Source organism: Chiloscyllium punctatum, chromosome 49 (assembly GCF_047496795.1).
Source record: "Chiloscyllium punctatum isolate Juve2018m chromosome 49, sChiPun1.3, whole genome shotgun sequence".
NCBI classification, from domain to species: Eukaryota; Metazoa; Chordata; class Chondrichthyes; order Orectolobiformes; family Hemiscylliidae; genus Chiloscyllium; species Chiloscyllium punctatum.
Window position 1 is genome coordinate 24,089,820 of NC_092787.1, and position 6,175 is coordinate 24,095,994.

Genomic DNA, 6,175 nt, shown 5'->3' on the forward strand with positions numbered 1-6,175 from the left:
CACGATTATAATGATTGGCAGAGTTGGTCTGAGGGGCCAAAAGACCTACCACTGCATGTATTTTCTATCCTTCGTAACTTAGCATTGGTGATAGTGTATCTACACTTTCCAATCAAATGGTACCAGTGGACACTGCTTTAATACATATCAGTTTCTCGTGCTCGGTCTCACTTCCCATTTTGCTTCTAAAGTATTTCCTTCAAATGCAGAAAATAGGGTACTCCCATTTAAAATAGCCTTTGTGATCTATCTGAATTTGTCCACTTGCACTTGTGACATGTACCATTAGTGAAACCAGCCAGCAGTGTAAACACTATGTGTATGTTTAAAAAAAAACGGAAGGAATTTTAAACAATTGCAAACCACAACTTATCTTTGCTGTTTTGCTGTAAAGGCAATTATCGATGAAAAGTTGAAGAGGCTTCTAGAACATTGAACATTTTAGTGCATGTAGTACAAGCCCTTCGGCCCTTGATGTTGTGAAATCAATCTGAAGTCCATCTAACCTACACTATTCCATTATCATCCATATGTTTATCCAATGACCATTTAAATGCCCTTAAAGTTGACGAGTCTACTACTGTTGTAGGCAGGACATTCCACATCCTTACTATCCTCTGACTAAAGAACCTACCTCTGACATCTGTCCTATATCTATCACCCCTCAATTTAAAACTATGTCCTCTCGTGTTAGCCATCACCATCCAAGGAAAAAGGCTCTCAGTGACCACCCTATCTAATCCTCTGATTACCTTCTATGTCTCTATTAAGTTACCAACAAAACCTAACACACTGTATGCCTTCTTAACAACCCTATAAAGCTGGGTGGCAACTTTCAGGGACCCATGTACATATGTATATAGACACCAAGACCCCTCTGCTCATCCACGCTACCAAGAATCTTACCATTAGACTAGTACTCTGTATTCCTGTTACTCCTTCCAAAGTGAATCACCTCACACTTTTCCGCATTAAACTCCATTTGCTACCTCTCAGCCCAGCTCTGCAGCTTATCTATGTCGCTCTGTAACCTGTAACATCCTTCGGCACTATCCACAACTCCACCAATCTTAGTGTCATCCATAAGACCATAAGACATATGAATGGAAGTAAGGCCATTCGGCGCATCGAGTCCACTCCACCATTCAATCATGGCTGATGAGCATTTCAACACCACTTACCCACACTCTCCCCATATCCCTTAATTCCTTGCAAGATCCACAAATTTACTAATCCATCCTTCTATGCCCTCATCCAGATCATTTATAAAAATGACAAATAGCAGTGGCCCCAAAACAGATTCTTGCAGTACACTACTGGTAACTGAACTCCAGGATGAACATTTCCCATCAACCACCACCCTCTATCTTCTTCCATAGAGTCATAGAGATGTACAGCACAGAAACATACCCTTCAGTCCAACTCGTCTATGATGACCAGATATCCCAATCTAATCCCACCTGCCAGCATCTGGCCCATATCACTTCAAACCCTTCCTATTCATATACCCATCCAGATGCCTTTTACATGTTGCAATTGTACCAGGCTCCACCACTTCACCTGGCAGCTCATTCCATACACGTACCACCCTCTGTGTGAAAAAGTTGTCCCTTAGATCTCTTTTATATCTTTCCCCTCTCACCCTAAACATTTACCTACTAGTTCTAGACTCCCCCATTCCAGGGAAAAGAATTTTTATATTTATCCTATCCATGCCCCTCATGATTTTATAAACTCTATTAGGGTCATTCCTCAGCCTCCGACGCTCCAGGAAAAATAGCCCTAGCCTATTCAACCTCTCCCTACAGCTCAAATCCTCCAACCCTGGCAACATCCTTATAAATCTTTTCTGAACCCTTTCAAGTTTCACAACATCTTTCCCATAGGAAAGAGATCAGAATTGCACACAATATTCCAACAGTGGCTGAACCAATGTCCTGTACAGCCACAATATGACCTCCCAACTCCTCTCCTCAATACTCTGACCAATAATGGAAAACATACCAAACGCCTTCTTCATTATCCTAGCTACCTGCGACTCCACTTTCAAGGAGCTATGAACCTGCACGCAAAGGTGTCTTTTTTCAGCAACACTCCCTGGGATCTTACCATTAAGTGTATGAGGCTTGCTAAGATTTGCTTTCCCAAAATGCAGCACCTTGCATTTATCGGAATTAAACTCCATCTGCCACTTCTCAGACCATGGGCCCATCTGATCAAGAAGCTAGTCAATTTCTGATCCAAACCGCTAAATCGCCCTCAATCCCATGCCTGCTTATTTTGTGCAATAGCTTACTGTGGGGAACCTTATCAAACGCCTGACTGAAATCCATACACCACATCAACCACTTTACTCTCATCCACCTGTTTGATCACCTTCTCAAAGAACTTAATAAGGTTTGAGGCACAATCTACCCTTCACAAAACCATGCTGACTATCCCTAATCAACTTATTCCTTTCTAGATGATTATAAATCCTATCTCTTATAATCCTTTCCAACACTTTACCCACAACTGAAGTCAGGCTCACTGGTCTATAATTACCAGGGTTGCCTCTACTCCCCTTCTCGAACAAGGGTCAACATTTGCTATCCTCCAGTCTTCTGGCACTATTCCCGTAGACAATGATGACATAAAGATCAAAGCCAAAGGTTCTGCAATCTTCTCCGTGGCTTCCCAGAGAATCTGAGGATAAATCCCATCCTGCCCTGGGGACTTATCTACTTTCACACTTTCCAAAATTCCTAACACCTTCTCCTTATGAGCCTCAATCCCATCTAGTCTAATAGCCTGTATCTCAGTATTCTCCTTGATAAAATTATCTTTTTCCAGGGTAAATACTGATGAAAATTATTCATTTAGCACCTCTCCGATCTCCTCGGACTCCACGTATAACTTCCCACTACTGCCCTTGATTGGCCCTACTCTTACTCTAGTCATTCTTTTATTTCTGACATACCTACAGAAAGCTCTGCCATAAAAGGAAACTGCTGAGATTGGGTACATTTAAAACAAAAAGGACAGCTCTTAAAAGAGCTCAGAGTTGGGTAAATGAAAACAAAGTACAAGGTTCTCTTAAAACAAAAAACATCAGTACCATATAAAATTCCAAATTCCAATAAACCAAAGACCATTCAATGCCTCCTCCTAAAGGTAATTTCTTTCGGCCTTATTTATAAACAGACATGTCATTGCTGAATGAGTCAAAAGCAAGACTTCAACTTTAGTGCTCCACCTACTGGTGACATTAATGTAGCCCTATTAATACCTACTGTTAACATCTACACTGCTCCAAAAAAACCCACCAGTTTGGACCTGTGACTCTTATTCACAACCTGACCATTTGCTTCATCCTTTGGTGTACCTTGTCGTACTTTGCCCTGATCCAGTGCCCAGAGACAGAAATCACAGACCCTGGTGCTGCTCCTGGGAACCCAAACCCCAACCTGATCGCAGTAGACTCACCCCCTGACCCAGGCATAGTGGCCACTTAGAGCCCAGTCTCCATTATTGTGCTCTATTGGACCCCTTTGTCCCAAACCTGTCCTGTCCATTTGTTGAAGTCCCTCTTTTTCCTACACTGTAAAATTCATCACATTTCCAACAACGTTCAGTTCCAATGAAGAGACATACCAAACTCGAAACATTAACTGTGTTTATTTCTCTCCATGAATGCTGCCAGACCAGCTGAGTTTCTCCAGTATCTTCAGATTTTATTCCATTTCCTCAACGCTTTTCAGGTACACCATGTCAATCTTGGCTTTTTCAAAGAGACCTGCAGGGGCACTGTTGGAATATTCCGTGCAATTCTGGTCTTCTTCCTATCGGAAAGATGTTGTGAAACTTGAAAGGGTTCAGAAAAGATTTACAAGGATGTTGCCAGGGTTGGAGGATCTGAGCTACAGGGAGAGGCTGAACAGGCTGGGGCTGTTTTCCCTGGAGCGTCGGAGGCTGAGGGGTGACCTTATAGAGGTTTACAAAATTATGAGGGGCATGGATAGGATAAATAGACAAAGTCTTTTCCCTGGAGTCGGGGAGTCCAGAACTAAAGGGCATAAGTTTAGGGTGAGAGGGGAAAGATATAAAAAAGACCTAAGGGACAACGTTTTCACGCAGAGGGTGGTACGTGTATGGAATGAGCTGCCAGAGTGGTGGAGGCTGGTACAATTGCAACATTTAAGAGGCATTTGGATGGGTATATGAATAGGAAGGGTTTGGAGGGATATGGACTGGGTCCTGGCAGGTGGGACTAGATTGGGTTGGGGTATCTGGTCGGCATGGACAGGTTTGACCGAAGGGTCTGTTTCCATGCTGTACATCTCTATGACTGTATGACTGGGTGGGACAAAGACCAAGGAAAAGGTCTGTGATAAAGTGGAAACAAGAGAAATTGAATGACAAAAAAAAATTTCAAAACCAAAGTGAATGGGCTGAAAACCCTGTAAGGATTTGGATAATTATTTTTCTGATTTCTAGTAAAAAGTCCAGGACCTCAAATCATTGAGGAGGATGGGGGGGTGGGGATAGATTTTAGCACAGTGGACGTGGAAAAATGTTTCCTCTTGTGAGAGAATCGAGAACTAGAGGTCATTCATTTAAAAAAGAGATACGGAGAAATTTAGATTTTTTTTATTGTCACGTACTCAAATACAGAAGTACAGTGAAAAGTGTACAATGTCGCTACACACTGTGCCATCTTAGGTACAAAGGGACCTAGGTACATAACTTAGGTACAAAGTAGTAAAAGAGAGAAACAAAGTTCAAAGTTAAACATTACAGACAATCTGGAGAAAAATGAGAAAGTAAGGTAATAGTTAACATTAAAGTCCTTCTTAATATTAACTAGAAAAACAAAGAAATTGTTAAAATTCCAACTGTTTTTCCTGAATGCTTAGCTATGCTAGGCCCCCAATCACCTCTATGGAGAAAGTGAGGACTGCAGATGCTGGAAATCAAAGTCAAGAGTGTGGAAGTCGAATGGCTTCCTAATGAAGGGATCTTGCCCAAAACGTTGATTGTCCTGCTCTTCGGATGCTGCCTGACCTGCTGTGCTTTTCCAGCATCTCACTCCCGACCCAAATCTCCTCCACCTAGCTCGCTCTCTGGGGGATCTCAGCACCCTGTTCTCACCACCGCCAATGCCGATACAGATACCAGGGGAACGCCTCTCATAGGTCACTGTTCCTGTGTTTTCATAGATGGTCCCACCTTCCTCTAAAGGCAGTGAAAACAGAGTCCTTGAATATTTTAAAAGCAGAGGTAGCTTAATTCTTGATAAGCAAGGGGGTGAGAGATTATCAAGGGTATGTAAACATGTAATCAGATCACCATGATCCTAGTGAATAGCAGAACAAGCTTGAGGGGTCCAGCAGACTACTCCTGCTGTCAGGGTTTTCTGTTAATAAATAGAAAATATTAACTATCTCTCTATCTCCACAAATAATTCTATAACCCGGTGAGTTCAGTTAAAAATCACAAAACACTAGGTTGTAGTCCAAAAGGTTCATTTGGAATTATGAGCTTTCGGAGCGCTGTTCCTTCATCAGATAGCTGTGGAACAGGATCATAAGACACAGAATTTAGAGCAAAAGATTACAATATCATGCAACTGATGAGATATATTCAACCAACCTAGATTGCTGTTAAGTCTTTCATCTTTTAGAATAGGTTACAAGTTTCAGTTCATTAATATGTAAATCCCAGAACTTCTTTCAAATCACATTCTCGGGGTAACTTAAGGTTTTATTCTTTTAAAGATGACATCTCAGCTCAGATAATGATGAGTTCAGGTTTTTAGATTAGATTAGATTATTTACAGTGTGGAAACATTGGTTGCAATTGATCTATTTACAGCAGGGAAGGTTAAGGAGGTATATTTCACACAATTTTGGGGGAAAAAAGACCACAAGAAATAAGAGCAAAAATGTGGCATTTGACTCTTCCAGCCTGCTCCACCTTCCTTCAGCAACAAAAACAGAAATTGTGTAAGAAACTCAACAGCTGAAAATGTGTTGCTGGAAAAGCGCGGCAGGTCAGGCAGCATCCAAGGAGCAGGAGAATTGACGTTTCGGGCATGAGCCCTTCTGGAATCTGAAGAAGGTCTCATGCCCGAAACGTCAATTCTCCTGCTCCTTGGATGCTGCCTGACCTGCTGCGCTTTTCCAGCAACACATTT